This window comes from Thunnus maccoyii, chromosome 2 (genome assembly GCF_910596095.1).
Source record: "Thunnus maccoyii chromosome 2, fThuMac1.1, whole genome shotgun sequence".
NCBI lineage: Eukaryota > Metazoa > Chordata > Actinopteri > Scombriformes > Scombridae > Thunnus > Thunnus maccoyii.
In genome coordinates this window covers 32,852,245-32,871,227 of record NC_056534.1, presented here as the reverse complement: position 1 = coordinate 32,871,227, position 18,983 = coordinate 32,852,245, and the positions used below count along the sequence as shown (strand labels likewise).

At 40.1% G+C, this 18,983-nt stretch overlaps 1 protein-coding gene across 8 annotated transcripts in view; it reads right to left on the bottom strand.

The window, feature by feature from the left end:
- The window catches only part of LOC121887251 (zeta-sarcoglycan), a 368,949-nt gene that overhangs the window by 269,674 nt on the left and 80,292 nt on the right, over window positions 1-18,983 (bottom strand). For 3 of the 8 annotated variants that reach the window (XM_042397937.1, XM_042397964.1, XM_042397991.1), the window contains exons 1-3: window positions 14,306-14,416; window positions 14,021-14,109; window positions 3,642-3,763 (exon numbers count right to left, since the gene is read on the bottom strand). The exons of 1 other annotated variant lie outside the window; for it this stretch is intronic. The gene's annotated coding sequence lies outside the window, so the exon portion shown is untranslated. Of the gene's footprint in view, window positions 1-3,641; window positions 3,764-14,020; window positions 14,115-14,305; window positions 14,417-18,983 lie in introns of those variants that run through there. 4 more of the 8 variants (XM_042397945.1, XM_042397971.1, XM_042398002.1 and 1 more) reach the window with 2 other exon arrangements.

Genomic DNA, 18,983 nt, shown 5'->3' with positions numbered 1-18,983 from the left:
ATGGCCACAATGACGATGCCGACATGCTGATGTTTAGCAAGTTTACCATGTTCACTGTCTTAGTTTAGCATGATAGTTTATTAACATGTGCTGGTGGATTCCACTACATCGCTGACAGCATCAGTCTGTGTTTGAAGCTTGTACTAGCTAAACTTTCACAAAACCAAGACTCATTGGATTCAATGTAAAACCAAACATAGTACTTCAATACTTGCTTAAAATAAGGCTCTGTGGTTTTTAATACATATAAACTGTGTGTTTGTTGGGGACTATTTTCAGCTGCAGATGAATACACATTAGGTGAGCGTATGAACAGCAGGAAGAGGAGGAGTATGTTGGATTGACTCAAAATAACAATAATAATAATAATAATAATACAGCGCCTTTGTTCATTGTAATTAAGTAACATGTCCCCCAGTGGAACAGTGCACTGTTTTTCAAATATAAATAATAACACTGGCACTCTGTGGCAGAGAAGAATAAAATATATATACAGTTTTAACTATACAGACAATTCATTGTTGGTTTTGGTATTTAAATATCACCATCATCCTTTTGGAAACAGCTGCCTTGTCCAGTCTTATCCTGGCGATGCAAACTCACTTCATCTCTCTCTCTCTCTCTCTCTCTCTCTTCCTTGACTCGATCTCACGACGGCCTTGAATTGTAACTTTTAACTTATAATTGCCACAGCTGGCCTGTCCAGACACAGGCTCAGACCCACACAAAGACAAGCAGACACGGGCGCGCACACACACACACACACACACACACACACACACACACACAGCTTCCCATGCTGGTCTTCGAGTGGTCCCTCGGGAGAATCCACTGTTAGTAGATAATTGGATTCCAGCCTTCACAATACTACTGTTCCTCCCTCCCATCCCTTTCTCTCTGGCGGTCTTGGGCTCTCTCTCTCTCTCTCTCTCTCTCTCTCTCTTTTTACATGTCTGACGCTGCATTTTGTAGCAGATACGCTGCATGTGTTGTGTTTAATCAGCAACATCATTCAAGCACAGTTTACTGATATCCGAGCCTACAAGTTATTTAGTTTTCTTACTTTATTTAACAGTGTTTACCCGCTTTGTGATTAGTGCTCATTTAACTTTCATGTTGATAAAGGAAGAGTGACTTGAGGTTAAGAGAGTTAGACATTGACAGTCCATCTGTTGTGCCCCTGTAGGCCCGACCCAGTTACTGCACTGTCTCAACAGTATGGAGGAGCACTTCATACAAACTTCTCCTTTTAGCAAGATAACTAGGAAGTGACTCCAAACACAAACAAACACACACAGTTGCACACACCCCCCCCCAAAAAAATCACTGACACAGCAATACTAACATGTCAGCACAAACCCGTGCTAACATGTACTCAAGTGCATTTGTGCATATTGAACAGACGCACAAATATACAGGCAACGCACACACACACACACACACATACACAAACAACCAGGAGTTACCCATTAGTACCATCAAATTCTCAGTCAGCAGCTACAGCGGGCGATAAAATGTCTGGCTCACAACTCTAAATATGGCATCTAGTTTCCAATATCCCATATGGGTCAGTTACCATGGAAACCGCTGCATGCCTGTCCAAGCAGCCTAATATTTACTCAGTAGATACATGTTTGCTGTCTGCCTCTGAGGTAGGTAATGATACTGGCCCACCTGGTGTTTTCTATATAACAGGCTCCATCTATAATATATGAAGTAAAAACAGGCCTTCACGAAATTCAAGTTATGTGGCTGCTGCGACTGATTTTTTTTTTTCTTTTTCCATTACATTTTTTTTGTTTGTTTTTTACTCTGGCACAGTGGTAAATATAAATGTGGAAAAGTATAACCATTGATTACCCCAGGGGAGCCAGTTTCTATGCAACCATTTCATAATACACTTAAAATAAAAGTCTGTGGATATACGTGCACAAAGTTATAATTACGGTTGTGCAGCTTTTTTGTACAGTAACTTTTTTTATATTTGCCTCACTTTAACTTAATATCTCCTTTCTAATGTCTGTGTGTCGCCTTTAAAAAGACCTAATCTTCAGATCATTTACATAAATCAGTTAAATACTTTTCACTTCATCTGCTGAAGGAACTTGAGTCAAAAAGATTGCAGATGAGTTTGCACTCGACGTAATCCCCTATTAATGGGTGTCAAAGCTCTCCAGCAATATTGCATCCCTCCTGTAAAAGGATGTTTCTATTTATAGCTGTGTGTCTATGATAATGTTGTACTCACCATACTAGTTGTTGAGATCTAGGAAGATATCACAAAGAAGTCAGATGAGGAAAGAGAAACGCCATTGATCAGATAATCTTACAAGTTGTAACCACGACAACATTTTAGCCAAATTATTAACCGCTTTATTTAGAGGTAATACCCAAAAGTATGCACAAACAAAATGGAAATGGAAAATTCGGTAGGTCAAAGTTACAACAAGGAGTTTGGGTAATAATTTAACAGTTTTCTCTCCCAGATAGGTTAAAGTAATCTGCAGCTTTGTTTAAAACCTGGATGATCCTCTGACTGCGTGTGTTCAGTGACCCATTTAACTTCACTCTTGCTTCTCAGCAATCAACCTTGTAAGTACGACCTTATCATAACGATAAGCTTCATTTATGCTTCTGCATTAAGGGGTTATTGCGTATTTAAGGCTGTTGCTTATGTAAGCTCCATGCGCCTCCTCACAAATGTAACTACATGTCAGGACTTCATGTCAGCATGGGCTGCTTATTTTTCCTGCCAGCGGTTTCTGATGCCAGTGAATATCGCTGATAGCAAAGACAACATGACGCAAGTTAAAAAAGGCTCAGTAATCTTTTCTTTTTCAGTGATACACATTTAGCAAAGGCATTCGCACTGCTTGCTGCAACCCCTGCTCTCCATCACAGTGACTCAAATAAATGAATAAATTGCACTTTTATCTAATATGTAGACTTTTATGCACTCAAACAGGGAGGAGGAAGAGGTCAAGTTTAAAAAAAAAAAGTACATGAGATTAGAGAGACAGGGAGGGACAGAGAGAGGAGAGTAGCAGGGCAACAGAGAACAGTGAACACATTCCAAGAGGGTGTGAAGATAAAACTGCCTCCTTTTACAAGATTTTATTTACAAGCTACAATAAAATCTTACCTTGTACTAAACACACTCACAATTAGGCTGGTCCGTAAAACATTGCATCACCTGCAATCCATGTTCAAACTGTGTAATGTCTAGACTGTTTGCCATTGAAGGCAAGGCAGCAGGGGAGGCTGTTATCCGCTTTGCCCTCAGTCCAACCCCCCCCCCCCCCCCCCCCCCCCCCCCCCCATGTCCCAAGTGTGCGTTAGCCTATTGGAGCTGTAGCAAAAAGCAACTGAGGCAAAGCAACAAGCAGCCTCTCTGTGTCTAACAGTAGCCTCTGTTGCCAGCTCACTCTCTCATTAGGGATAGCTCACCATGTCGGACACTGTCTGTTTAGCCAACTGCTGCTCACACATACTGTAAACAGATACTCACACATACATTGTGTGAGCTAAATGCTGGCATGGATGCGAAAATGTAGACTACGATACACAAGCAGGAGTATGAATAGACAAAAATGAACAGGTATGTTCAGAGATGGTAAATGCAAAGATGAGTGAACAGATACCTGGACATAGCCGATGAATGCTGTGAAAGGACGTGCCTCACAGATGCTCACTATTACACAGCTCAACAGTAGGCAATCCTGGTCCTGTCATCTGATGACACTGCTATGTGTCTTGCTGGGCTCTAGGGGACAGACAGGTGAGTGAGTGAATGAATGAATGAATATATTGTGCCTAAAGCAGTTGGTTTCAGTTGGATGTTTTGTTTCTAGTAGTAACCCCTGCCCCTTTTTTAAAATGTTCCCAATAAGGAGAGAGCCTACGTGGCAGAAGAAGAGCTGCACCCAGCATCTTTCTGTCAGATTGCTCTGACTTTTTTGTGCGGCCACACCAAGCGCTTCTAGTTGAAAAGGCACTGGAGTGATCAGTTTCGCTCTTTTTCAGATATCCAATCATATATTAGATGGGGCGGGACTCATCACCCTGGTAACCAAGAAAAATGGAGAAGCTTGTTCTGGCTGTGTCTGTCTAAGCGTCTGTGTCTGTCTGAGCTTAATGATATGTCAGAGAGAAACTATCATAACAAAGATAAAAAAGAACCATTTGTGGGAGCAGACACTGGGAGAGAGAGCCAGACGCTCAGTGCTGAGTGTTGTGTTTTTATCACCCTGTGCGTTGCAAGCTTGATATTAGCTGTGTAGTCAAACCTCTGTTAGCATTAAGTTAGCTACCTGGCTAATGTCAATCTGCTTCCTTTTATATACTGTCACTTATCTGATTATAGGTGAGCATTGCCAATCAAAATGGAAATACTTGAGGGACACATGTAGGAAAGACTGAAAGGTTGAGAAGGAGAAAAAGAGAGGAGCAGAAGGTGGAGCAGGAAAAAAAACACACACAAGCACTTCATCTCAGCCAGGGTCTGAAATTAAAATCCACCAAGAGCCAAACGCGGGTAGATATTCAGTTTGGCAAGTAGCCTAAATCTCAGAAGGCTATCTGCCATACTAGCAGGTAAATATTGGTACCAAAACAGTCATGTGATAAAATCTCTGGCGGTCTCTCTGTAATAATAAAGTAGTATTACTTTGTTATTGCAGACAGAGTAAAGTACCGAAAAAAGGTACCATCAGGTACCAGTATGAGTATCAGGTACCCGCCCCTGCTGATGATTCTTTTTATCCCTTCCTGCCATGAGTAACAATGTAACTAACCTGACAGCTTGTTTGGAAATCCAGTTTCCTTGTCATTGTACTTATTAATTTCTATGATGTTTGCGCTGTTGTTGATGGCATCTTGTCTTTTCTGATTTGCAGTCACTATCATTGAATTTGTTGGGTTTTATCCAACACTGCTTTCAGTTTCACAGCTGCTTCCAGTTAAGCCACCTTTTATTCAAAGTGTGTTTAGCTTGTTGCATAGCTATGCACTTGCACGCGTTGAGGGCAGAAGATAATATTCAGGGTTTCCCATACTTACATTCCTTTGTGAATAGCATGATGTTACACTCTGGTACAGTAGGTGGCAGCATGCACCTTTAACGTTGGTTTGTAGTCCGCCAGTAAAACCAAAGAAGAAGAGGAGGAGGAGCGGTATATATGTGCTTTTCATTAAGCTAACGTGTCCCCTTGCTTCCCTCACTCACATCTGTTTCTCGCGTCTCAGCTTCTCCCAGCGAGGATGCAAGAGAGAGACGCGAGGACGGAGGAATTGAATTCATCAGGCAGGACGTCCTCTCACACTCCAGCGTCAACTACTCATGATGCACATCACTTCAACTGTCAAATATGTAGAAGTCAGCTATCAACAGTTTAAACTCTTAAGTTTACACTTAAAGTTCATGTATAATTAAAACACTGTTACTCAATAATTTCTACATAGTGATAGCTGAAAGGAAAACACCTGATAAATGCTTCAATGTTTTATTATTTGATTCTGGGTAGATAGCAGCGTCTGGCTGTCACAGAATAAGACACAAACAGACAATTTAAATCCATTAATTATTGAAAGAACAGAACGGACGTAAAGGATCAATAAAAACAGCTGTAGCCTGCAGAATATGTTTAAATAAATATTGCTTATTTAGTTTGTGAAAGTCTGACGTCCTCTTCAGGCTCAGGATGTTATTATAGGAGACACGCAGCTGTGAGGTGTCACATTTTCCTGAAGGAGCTGAGACGTACTTGAAAGAGAGAAGAAGAAAGAAGCCTTTGGCTTATGAAGAAAAATAATAGTTTTACAATACTGTTTTTTGTGATAGATTCATGATTCACTTATGCTTATTTTATGAATAAATATGAAAAGCTGCTGTTAGTGCTGTCATTCCACAGATTACTGATCTGCTATATTACAGTCAAATATATTAATATTACTCCATTAAAGCTGTTTCTACAACAACCCAACTGTTTACTGTCCCGTCAGATCAGCTGAGCATTCAATAAAGACATGCTATCAAAGGGGTGCTGCCATCTGGTAAAAAACTTCCGCAGAGGATACACCTGTGGTTCCTCATTCTGAGCACCTCCTCTGAGGTGCATTTAAGGGACTGGAATAGCCTCGATGATGGTGGAGGGAGATGGGTTTCTGGGTCACGGCCAAAGGACGGAGGAGAGAGGACGCGTGGAAGCATAAATTAGCTTAATGAAAAGCATCCATGCTTGTTGGCTTTTACCGGATTTTCCCCGCAGAGAAGATGGCTGGCCCAATCAATCCGGATATCACACATGGTTAGTGTCATAAACACCTCTGTGCAAATTTGTTCAAAACTGATGCATTCAAGTTAACTCTGATAAGTTAGACTATATTCTTATGTTCTTCATAATCTTTAAATAAGTTATTAGCAAGCGTGCAAGGCTCGAGCGGACCTCCCATCGTCTCAGGGAGGATGTAACATTAAATTAATTTTGAGACAGATTTGGAATTAGAGTTGAAAGAAAAACACAATGTGCTTTACATAAAATGACAAAACAATTGCAACGTAATTCATTCATTTATTTATTTTTCACAATGTACTTGGCAATTACAATGTGCAGAGGAGCAAATATTGCTCCTCTCCCCCCTCCAACTCCTGTCAGCTACCACCACAGATAGATTCTAACTCTGTGAGTGATAATTATGTGATTATGTGATTATTTTCTGTATCCTCCGAGTCCACATCTACTGAACGTGCACAATGAGACGTTAGCAGAAACGTTAACACAATAAGACACATTGCATTCAATTACACGGACTGAAGGAGATGCAGTGAACACAAATGCTAAGAGACTGAAACGGACATGGAGATAAAGACGACGTGCAAAACACACAAAAGACACACAGCGTTGAGGTGAAGGATCAATGCTAAAGTACGATAGTTACAGTTGAATGTATTGAATTACTATAGCAACCATCTCCATCAAAAGGCCTATGGTCATGGGAACCAAAAGAAAGAAAACAGTATTGATGCAACAGAAAGGAAACGTGGTGGTGGTCTGTCTGATTCAGTGGCCGATAACCTGTGTGTGCATCTATTTGAAGGTTCTGTGTGTATGTGCAAACTATACCTGACTGAGCGTGTTTAGGTAGATTTGTATGTGTGTGTGTGTGTGTGTGTGTGTGTGACTGTGAGTGCCCTCTATGTGTGTGTCACTACAGTAGATGTCAGTGTGATTGCGTTTGTGTGCGCGTGTACATTCAGAGATAGAAATTCAATGACAACTGGTATTTGCTTTAGTTGTAGGCGGGTGGAAGAGACGGATACTGCTGTGTGGATTAAACAAAGAAGGAGAGGAAGGAAGATGGAGGTCAGAATTGACAGAAGTAGAGAGTGATAGATTGTGCGAGAGAGAGAGAGAGGGAAAGAGAGAGTAGGATGGAAGATAAAGTCATTAAGAAGCACCTATACCAAGAAGCTTGGGGGTCAATAGGTCAACACTTAGCTGCAAGTGTCAAGTATTAGGCCGTCACCAACTGCACCTTCACGGGTAATTGCTCTGCGTGTCTGTGTGTGCGCGACTGTGTGTGTGTGTGTGAGTGTGTAAAATGAGTCGATTTAGCTGCCATTGCTGCCTGTCCTTCCTCCATACATTTTAAAGGGCTATTGAGGATATTTAGCCGGCGGACATCCATCAGTGGACAGAGAAAAACACATACTTAAACACCTTGATGGTGGAAGGAGAGAGAAGGGGAGGATAGATAGAGAGATGGAGAAACAGAGATAATTTCATAATGGAGAAGAAGAGTGAGAGCAGAGGAAGAATAGAAGGAGGAAGCTTGTTAACAGACTGAAATAAAATTACAAAAATTAGCCTACTTGACAGTGAAGAAACGAAGATGCAGGAGGGCGAAAGACATAAATCACAGAGATGGAGAGATGGACGGAGTGTAAAAAGGACGAGAGAGGAAGAAGAGAATGAAAAAGGAAAGGGGAAAGAAGGATGGAGATCAGGAGAGAGAATGAAAAAAAAAACATTTGGATGCTTTTAGAGCCCACATTCCAGTCTATCGTATGACAGCTATTGATTTTCCATTGACTCTAATGGACATTATGGGCCCTATATATTCGTCTATAGCCATTAAACCATTAGCTACTGGGCCACACACACACACACACACACACACCAGCATCCAAAGTTAACTCAACTGGGAGCTGAAGAACTAGAACTTTTTTCTTTTGTAAAAATGTGGGCATTTTATGATTGTGTATGGCATGTGTTCAGTTTGTATTCCCATCAGTGTGCAGTTTATGTATGTGCACAAACAGGGAGGGTCAAAATAACTCACACTCTAACACACTCAATCATGCAAGTGCCACATACACATGCAAAGACAGAAAACACTCATACCGCTTTCCTGTTTAGACACACACACACACACACGCATACACACAAACACTTCCTATCTGCTCTTGTCAAGTGTAATAGAAGACATGGGGAAAAGACAACAGGATAATAGGATTATTATTCTCCTCTAATCTCCATGAGTCAGCACCATGCAGTTTGTGTGTGCATGTGCGCGCGCATGTTTGTGTGTGTGTGCATGTGTATGTGGCCCTGGCTGCATAATGTCAATATCTGAATCGTGTTTATGTGTATTTGTGTGCACATATGCTTTTGTATCTAATTAATAGATTATGAGAAGATGTTTTACACTGAGAGTGAGTATCCTCTGCTATAAACAATGACATCTGTCAGTGCAAGAAGTTGTAAAAACTGGCAACACTGCAATGAATGATTGTTGGCCTGGTCAAAATGTGATATGTATAACAAATGGGTCAATTCAGAGAACACGATTCCAAAACTATGAGATTATATATAGTTCTCGTTACACAACACAGTATCTATTGTATACTGTGTGTCCTCTTGTTGCTTAAAATCTGCTGTTCATCCCACCTTTCCCAATAATGACTGTAGTCATATATCTGATGTTTCAGAGCCAGTACTTGGGATATTATCAGTAACAATTTCATTTATTTTTTTATTTGACTGAAACAGTTTATTGTGAAGGTGTCATAAATCAGTGCCACTTTATTCCAAGAAAAGCCGGATCTTCTTTAGCTGAGGGACTACTAAAATCTTAATGAATTAGTACCATTTTAGTTGAAGAAATAATAGGTGCAGCTTTGGCCAAGGGAACACTCCCAAGTCCTAACAAATTAGTCTCATTTTATCATGAGGAAACTGTAGCCAGGGGACTATCCAAGTCCTAATGAGTTGCACTATTTTATCTTGACAAGACCCAAGACTGATTTGACCAACGGATTGCTGAACTCATTACAAATTAGTTCTGAGTTCTTACCATTATTAGTTCTTACCGTTCTAAGAAAACCTGGGTTTACTTTAGCCAAGGGACTATTGACCTCCTGATTTATTAATTTCACTTAACTTCGAGAGGACCCAGAATACTTTAAGCCCAGGGGTTACAGTATTGTACGAGGTCAAAAGATGTTACTAATATTTAAAAGCGAAAAATAACTTGTGCTGGTGGACTATATGTATGAGTCAGCATGCCAGAGTTGGCGTTAGAATGACTCACAATGGATACTTGTATTAATAGAGCTAGTGTAGGAGGCGGTTGGTCCCATACATATGCACACACATGCATATAAAGAAGTGCAAACACAAATGAAATACATTTAGTATATTTGATTGCTATATCAGCTCAGTATATATTTTTACATAATTTGGTACATCTATGAATGTACTGCATGAAGAACAGCACTGATTTAACACTGCAGTGGCTATGATAACCTATTTAAACATTGTAGTGGAGGAGCAGAGACATGGAGAACTTAAATTACAAAAAACCTCCAACAGAACACGCAACAAGAACATTGCATGCTGAATGCGTGCCTTGCTCAAGGACACATTGACTTTTAGCCAGGACAGACTGTACTTCAGACTAATGTGCTATCTTCAGGGTTGAAAACCATGGCTACATGATATAGCAGTGATAAACAGAGCAGAAGGTAAGAGGCCAGAGGTGGTTCATAGCATTAGCTGGTCGAGGACAGAGAGGACGCATGCATACATATACATCTGTGTGGGAAATTGTAGGCCTGATAAAAAAAAGTCTGCAGAAAAGTCAAATATCAGCATTATGGAGCAGGGCTGGGTATGGTTTGAAATGATTTAATGCCAGAGCAGAATCAATACCTGTGTTTCAATATCTTACTTTGAGAGGCATTAGGGCTGTGCGATATGACCATGTATATTGTGTAACGAAAAATGTCATTTCATATTACCCTTTATCGTTTATTTCATTGTGTCGCAAATCACACTCTTTATGGCAATATTTTTCATCATTTGGAGGCTGTCCATCTTTTGCTGGGATCACATTAATAAATTACTCTTCTTGGCTTTTTACTCGCAAAGCTTTTATTACACTTACAGTAACGTGACAAGAGTAGTTGTCATCTACTCGAGTACTTCACCCGGTTCACTGTCTCTCCTCTGCTCTGCTGTGTGTGCAGCACACACACACACGGAGGACTCAGCCCCGCCGCAGTGAACCACAGAGAGCAGAGGAGAATAGTGTGACCATAAATGACAGCAAAACGCAGTAGAGACTATGTTTATTTATGTTATTTACCTAATTTATGTGCACTCGTTTCATTTCAGCTCAGTGTGAGAGCCTCTAATATCATTTTGCTGTCATTTATGGTCGTGCTACTCTCCTCTGCTCTCTGTGGTTCACCATGGGTGGAACTCAGTCCTCCGTGTGTGTGCTGCACAAACAGCACAGCAGAGGAGAGACAGTGAACCAGGTGAAGTACTCAAGTTGACAACAACTACACTTGTTACGTTACTGTAAGCGCTTTGTAAGTAAAAGGCCGAAAAGAGTAATTTAATCCACAGAGGAACACAGATATGTATCATTATCTGGATATAAAATTACCTATTTCAGGATATGAGATTTTGGTCATGTAGCACAGCCGTAGGAGGTAAAAACATTCTCTGATCCTTTAATAAAAAAATGTTGTCTGAACATACACTGCCTTGAAAAGAACTTAGTCTAAATGAAATTGGCAAGATTTTGATGTAAAGTGGTATTCCATAAGGTTGGGTGACTCACAAAAGACAGATTACACAATAAAACGGTCAAAACTGAAGCAGCTGAGATAACCTGATTTCTAATCTCTTATATGGGGTGAAGCTCCAAAAACACTGGTTCCTACATTTCCCATTATTCAACTGCCCCGTCCTGCCTGGTCACACACCTCCACACCTGCAGTTTGTAATGCAAGCTTTCTGTTAAAAGTTGAAGTCTCAACCCCGAGCCGAGAAAACACACACAGATGACATCATGCAATCATCTGTGATCCAAAAAAATCTTATCCAAGAATAAATAAACAGGATTATAAATCCGACCAGTCATTCCATGCCAGCTTTTGGTGTTTGGCAGTATTTGACACTCATGGCGACGTACACATCTGTTGGTACAAAAATAAGTAGTCAGGTTCGACATCCTGCCCTGCTATGGATTTTCCCCATTTTATGCTGATGAGAAGTCCCTAACAGACACATATACACACAACACACATTATCCATCTGTGCCTTTCCTTTAGCAAATGAACAAATGTGGGACACACTCAGCAGCACATCAGTTTTGCCCGTCTCTCTATCTATTATTTGGGTATATTATCTATTATTCAGACCCCTCTCGGTTTTGTTCCCCTATCTCTCCTCCTCTTGCTAGCTACAACCTGTCTCATTTCTCGATCTCTCTCTCTCTCTCTCACATTCCATATCTCTTCGTCTTTTTTCCCCCCATTGCTCTCTCCCATTCTTTCTCTCTCTCCCTCTCTCTTGTGTGCTCTCGGTTATCTGCTGTAAAGTAGATAAGCATTGGTTTTCAGCGGCGGGAGGAGAGGGAGAATAATACACAACATGTTCATGAGAGGTGGAGGGTAGCAGCTGAAGTCAAGGTCGAAGTGCTTGAGGTGTCTGCGTGTGTGTGTGTGTGCATGTGTGATTTACAACCCCATCTCCCCTGTCTTTATCTGTATCCTTATCCAAACCTTGGCACCATTTCCTCAGAGAGTAGACACTATATAAAGTGTTCACGCACTCACACAAACACTCACTCACACTCACACACACACTCACACACACAGACTTGTCAGAGGCAGTGGTAGATCATGAGCTAGTGAATACAGGATGATGCAGAGCAGCCCAACTGACATGAATCACAGTCGCCCTTTTCTTAGCTATTTCCTCTCCTTTGCCTTTCTTCTTTCTCTCCTCTTTTCCCCCCATCTTTATCCTCCTCTGCTTCCTCTCCTCCTGTCTTCTCTTCCCTGCTCCCTCTTCCTTTTCTCATTTCCACTCCTCCACCAGCCTCTCCTCCCCTTTTTCTTTCTTTCTGATGTTAATCTTTATTCATTCTCCCCTCTCCTCTATTTATTGATCCCTTCTCTCACGGTTTCTCTCCTTTCTGCTTGTCACTAATTTCCTTTAGCTAAGACTTTTCCAGGGTAAGTTGATGCATACTTTTATGTATTTTTTATGAGGGTATGGTATAGCAAAATGGCCATCAAATGATTCACTTCCTCACCTAGCACCCTCAATCTTTTTCCTCTCTTCTTGGATGGCCACAATGTCATCTTTTCTCTTTCTACAAGTGTTAAATACTGATGTGTGGGTGTGGCTGCTTTGGAGATGTGCACATGTAACTTATGACAGAGCTGGGTTGAGTCTATGTAGAGTAGAGCTGCAACAATTCAACAGCAAAATAATGAATGCCACGGCTGAAATTTCACACTGTATATAACAATCACAACAAATGCAAAACAGGCACACTTTCTAAACTTCAAGCAACTGACTGGAGCTAGTGGTGAACGAATGGAAATCGTTGTGTCATCACTACAGCCTCTCCTGTCTGTCCTCTCCTCTGCTCCCTGTGTCGGTGTTTGACGGAGGGCGGGGCTCAGCTCCTCCACACACACACACACACACACACACACAGAGCAGACAGCAGCAGAGAGGCTGCGGTGGAAACAGTTAACCAGATAAAGTGAAAGATAAAGTGAGGTGGCAGACCAGCCCCTCCTCTCTCTGCCAGCGGAACCTGCAGCCATGAATCACATCAAAGCGTTCTTCATTCTTTCTGAACTCGACTCAGTATTTTCATGTCAAAATTATTATTTATTTTATTGATATGTTATTTTTGTTTATAGATATTGGAATGATAATGGTCCAAAATGATGTAAAAATGCATAGTTTTTAGGGAAGTAACATCAAATTTTCTTGGGGGGAGAATCTGGGCCTCCAGAGCCCTTCTCCTGTAAATTATTACACACATGGCTCGGTGAACATGAATAAACTTATCTGGAACGATTCTAAAGTACTTTTAAGTTATTACATTGCTGGTGTGCAAATATGGGTCCTGCATGCACACAACAGCACCACTGCTGAAAAAAATCCTAGGGGAAACGCTTAAATTAGTTGATTCATCGACAAGTCGATCGACATAAAAATAATGGGCAACTATTTTGATAATCGACTAATCATTATGAGCAATTCTTTAACATTCTCTGATTCCCTCTACTCAAATGTGAATGTTTTCTGGTATCTTTAGTCCTCAATGATAGTGAGCTAAATATCTTTGGATTGTGGACAAAATAAGAGATTTTGGCAAATAGTTATGTATTTATCTATTTTTTTTTACGATTTTCTGTCATTTTTTAAACCAAACAACCAATTGATTAGATTGAGAAAACAATTGACAGACTAATCGATAACAGAAATAATCCTTACTTGCAGTCCTACTGTAGAGGAAGTAAGTTACTGCATAAGATACAACTGATAAAATGTTAAAATAAAACCACGAATCCTCAATGTAGTTGATAAACTGCAGCTGCAAAATATACTAAGAGCGGTGTTGTGTTGAAGTCTGTATTAGTCTGTATTTGAGGTGAAAAAGACTTTGACACAATACCTGTTGCTATGAAAGAATATCTCACCTTATTATTAAGTGTTGCTGACTTTCTCTGAGTCTGCCACTTCTATCACACCTCAATAGACCCTTTTCACGGCAGTCAATGACTTCCACCTGCGCTTGGAAAAGTAAAAATGTCTGCTGTGAAAATGGTTTATTAACAAACTGCCATTAGCAAGTCGCACACTGAACCATTCACAGACAGCAGGAGTTGGCTAACCAATTAGCAATGCTCATAAAGCCCCACAAACTGCTGCACATCTTATTAGACCAGAAATAAACATTAACATTAACAATGTTGATGTCTAACCTTGAATCTGATGTTCTTTTTTCGAGCTGCTCAAGTTCAGCTCTCTGATAGCTTGCTGCTTTCTTCTCAAGTGCAGCTGTTGTCCATGACAGGGCTAACATTAGCTTAAAAAAGCTAACTGTTAATTATTGTGTAACTGCTCCTACTGCCTCGTTTTCACCCGTCGACTTGTCCTCAAACTTTCTCCTTTCACCGTGCTCCTCGTTAATGTTGTATTAGTTGTATGTTTCTTCATTTTCTTTTATTTTTCAATAAATGTGTCAATTCTGTGTATATATGTGCAGTAGCGCCTGCCAGTAGTGGCCAGAGTAACAGCATGGGCATGTAGCCCTCATAATAAAAAGCCAACATTATACCGATATAAATAAAACATTATGTGCCTCTAAAGAAAAGAACATTTTTACACATTTGCAAATAATTTATAAATTATTTATTTATTTGTTAATACTGAGTGCTACTTTTATTAGGATGGATGGATGTTTACAGACATGGCTAGTTAGCACTTATTCTATTACCTATTCTACCTTATTTGTTTACATGATAATTTCATGATAAGTATATCCTCATCGTTTAATTGTTTAATACTGTATTTCTGTCAAATCACTGTATGGTTAGGTGTGTTCAGATGCAATAACTACTGTTCAAAAAATGTATTGTATGATGGTGGACTTACTACCTATTTAAATCAGCCAAACATACAAAATGTACATGGTTATATGTAAGTATATTAGAAGAGAAAGATAAAAAGCTTTTATATTTAGTGTAGTTGCCCGAACTTGTCTCTCAATAGCTTGACATTTATTCAGACCATGGAAATTTCAATAAATGTCACTCATAAAGAGTAAATCCCTTGAAGTGTTACATCTTACAGGCACTTTACTAGACAAATATACTGCACTTATGGCTAGGAGACTCAAACTCTTACTGTAATATTCATACAGATGTATCTATAAATGTCACTCGACTGAGAGCAAATTGTAGTGTTTTTCCCAGTTTGTGTTTCTGGCTCTGCTCATTACTTTACCCACCAAGTTGCTCAGTGGATTAAAGTGTTCTATTCGGTTTTATAGGAAAATCAGTGTGCCAACATCACAATAGGTGAAAACAAGTAAGACACGATTCATCTCTCCTTTGCAGGCATCTATTGATGGAGTTGATGACCCAAATCTAAGTCCCCATGGTTCAGAGGCATTGCAGCGTCTTTGTGTGCTTGTGCTTGTGAGATGAACACAGCGCTTTAAAACTGAGGAAAAAAAAAAACCCAGCTAATGCATTTCACAGGGGGAGGAAGAGAAGAAGGTAATGAGTGTGCATTTGTGTTTTGTGTATATCTCTGTGTGTGTGACTACCAGTGTTTGTTTGTATGCATCAATATGTGTGTGTACCATGACAAAACTCTCCACAAACCTGTGTGTGTGCAGCTATCCATGCTGTGTGTAGAAACCTCGCTGCATGTTTTCACACTTTATTATGCAACTATGTGACTTTGACCACACAGACACACACACACACACATATACTGTATATACATGCACAGACACACGCACACAGCCACACACACACACACACACACACAAACACAGCCACAGTATCGGGGAGCTAATTATTCAGTGATAAAAGGCCAGCCAGAGGGAACCCAGTAATTGAACTCCAGTGAGCGAAGCTTGGAAGCACCATGCCGTATCCAGGGTAATAAGAAAAGTTATTATTCACCTCAAAGACACATACACACACACACACACACACACACACACATACAATGGAGCACATATATTGGAGCACATATATTGAAATGCACACAAAAAGACACACTTAGTCAAGAACAACAGCATACCATTCAGACAACAAAACTCACAGACTTTCCTGCTGAACCAAGTTTGACGGATGATGAAGATCAGAGTATGGAACTGTTGCATAGGCAACTAAACTTTGAAATTATTGACTTTCACACTCTACCTATTGCTGTTCTACTGAATAAATTACAGCTCTCTGTCTTACTCTTTGAATGTATTCAGTAGGTTTGCAGGAAGGAATCCACAACATGTTCAGCTATCAGTTGGGCTGCAGTACGGTAGTGCGCACACACATTCATTCACACACACAGGAAAAGAGCATACAAATGCTCACTTAGACTCACAAAGCATACGTGCATGTGCAGCAGGCTTGTGTAGTTCATGTTCTAGTGCACAGTATGTGTAAACTATTACTGAAAAGTCGCTTTTCTTACAAATCAGACAGATATGAAATTTTAAAAAAGCAGAATAAATGGATGAAACTGTCGATGTTACAGTTTGTCCTTCATTCTTCTCATGAACACATTCCCATACACACATATAGACTAACACAAAGACACAGATCTGTCAACTCAGTTAAACTGGCCTTTAGGCTGACACGCTGATAGTGTGCATCATAGCAGAATCAAAGTGACATATGATGGCATTTAAATGGAAAATATAATTATTTTCTAATATAATTGATTCTTGTTCTTACTAATGAGGCATTTGTCTCTTAACAATCTCTCCTAAAGGTCATCCTTCAAATCCTGTTTCAAACATATCTGAACTAATGGATGAGCGCACTTGAAATAAACCAATGAAATCGGAATTTAACAGTAGCTTTTTTATTTTTTTTAATTATAATTATTTTTCCAGGGTTTTTAATTTGTGATGCATACGTACTGTATGCAGTGTTTTCTGGGCTTTGTGTTCTTTGTTGGTAGTATTTTGGTGGTAAATGTTACTAGATAGTTTTTCAATAAGCTTTGAGTCATCATCACTTTTTTAATCTTACGGGCATTATCTCATCTTCATTTTACAGTGGATGTGAAAAATATGTCCTTGCAGAAATATGAACAAGACTTCAGAAATGTCAAGGTGGAAAGAGTGAAGGAAGTGTGAAAGAGAAGGAAGAGGGAAAGAGAGGGAGAGTGCTTCCAGAGAGTAAATGTTCCTTTTTTAATCTACAGCCTCTCTGCTCCCCTGCATTCATTATTCCTACCTGCCATCCTTAGGGACCCAAGCACACATACACACACACAAAGGCATACACGCAGGAACACACACACACTAACATGTAACATGCCATTTGGACCAAAACATAATCTTCTTCCCGAGATGCAATCATACATAGTTCATTTTAAAGGTCCAATATGTAACTTTTCTGCATTAAAATGTCTAAAAACAACTAGTTCTGTGTTACATATTTTGTTGAGTCGTGTACTTTCATTATCCCAAATGTTTCCAACAATGTTCAAACCCAGAGAAATCCATAATTTTAATCAAGGTCCATTTCATTTGGTCAGCAGTCAATGGCGTCATATTTCCTTTGCGCATGCGTCAGCATTGTGGTTGCCTGCCAGGAGCTGTCATAAATTGACTATTTATCTAGTTTTAAGCCACATTTTTCAATATACTTTTTAGATCTTGGTTGTTTTTAACTAGATGAAGGATTTTAGTCATCGAACATCTGGATCTAAGGTTATCAGAGAAACAAGCTGACGTTAGCTGCAGCTCAGCTCGCAGCCTCTCCAGACGTCCTGTGTCTGCCTGTACAGCTGATTTTTAACATGAAACTGCATTTTTTAGTGTTTGTTTGTTTTGGAGAGCAGGAGACCTCTGCAGGTAATTCCACTTCTGGTAAAGACCTCCTGAATAATGAACACTGGAGAGATCCTAACTGATAGAAGCTGACTGCAATGATGGCAATGGTGGTTGTTTAATAATGAAAACAACAACTCCCATGATCCCACGCTATTTCACAACATCATCAAACTCCATCTTTTGTGATTGTTTTGATTGAGAGACCGCAGCGGCACACCGCATGAAAAGTGGGATTTTCGGCAGTGAGCAGCACTGTAAATTGCCATGGAAATTCAGGTTAACGACTGTACACAGGAATTTGTCGGCAGCACAGAAAACTGCCAGGAACTGATGTTTTCTGGCAGTTTTACAAGCTGAGAGAAGCTTGGCAGTTGACCATCCAGCCTCGCAACGAGACAGTCGCTTCTTATTTGGTCAAAGCTCTAGCTGCAAGTCCGAATTTGCAGTGTGGTTAATGACATCCTTCTATGCGTTTTTTTTTTTTTTTTTAACTTTTACTGTGGCTGTAACATATAACATACTCATTTAATTGTTTTCCAGCTGCCTGTAAGACGTGCTATGAGATAGTATGCAGGTACAGCCAACCGCACCTTGCGATTCAGGTGGCAGCCATTAAGATTAATTAGATTAGATTAATCTTTGTTATCAATGCACAGAATACTGAGACAATGAAAGGCAGTTCAGCATCTAACCAGAAGTGCAAAAGAAGCAGTAAAGTACAATTCAGTGTAATGTACATATGTATAAATAACAGTAAATAGGTGATATAAATAATGAATAAACATGAATAATATTGTTGGTCAATGTGACATTTTTCAGTTACATTAGTAGATGTATTGTGTCATCACGCAGTGCACTGAGCAGCACTGATTGTGTTTGCAGGCAGAGTGTACTCGCTGCAGAAGACATGGATTTCTGGAGGGGCATCACCATTGATATGATGAGGCAGACGGCACCTTTGACAGGGTGTCTGGGTGCCTCCATCCTTTCGCAGCCAGGAGCTCTCCGACCTGTGTGCCACACTTCAGGCAAGACTAGAAGCTAATCCGAAGTACACAGCTACACATCACAGACGTCTG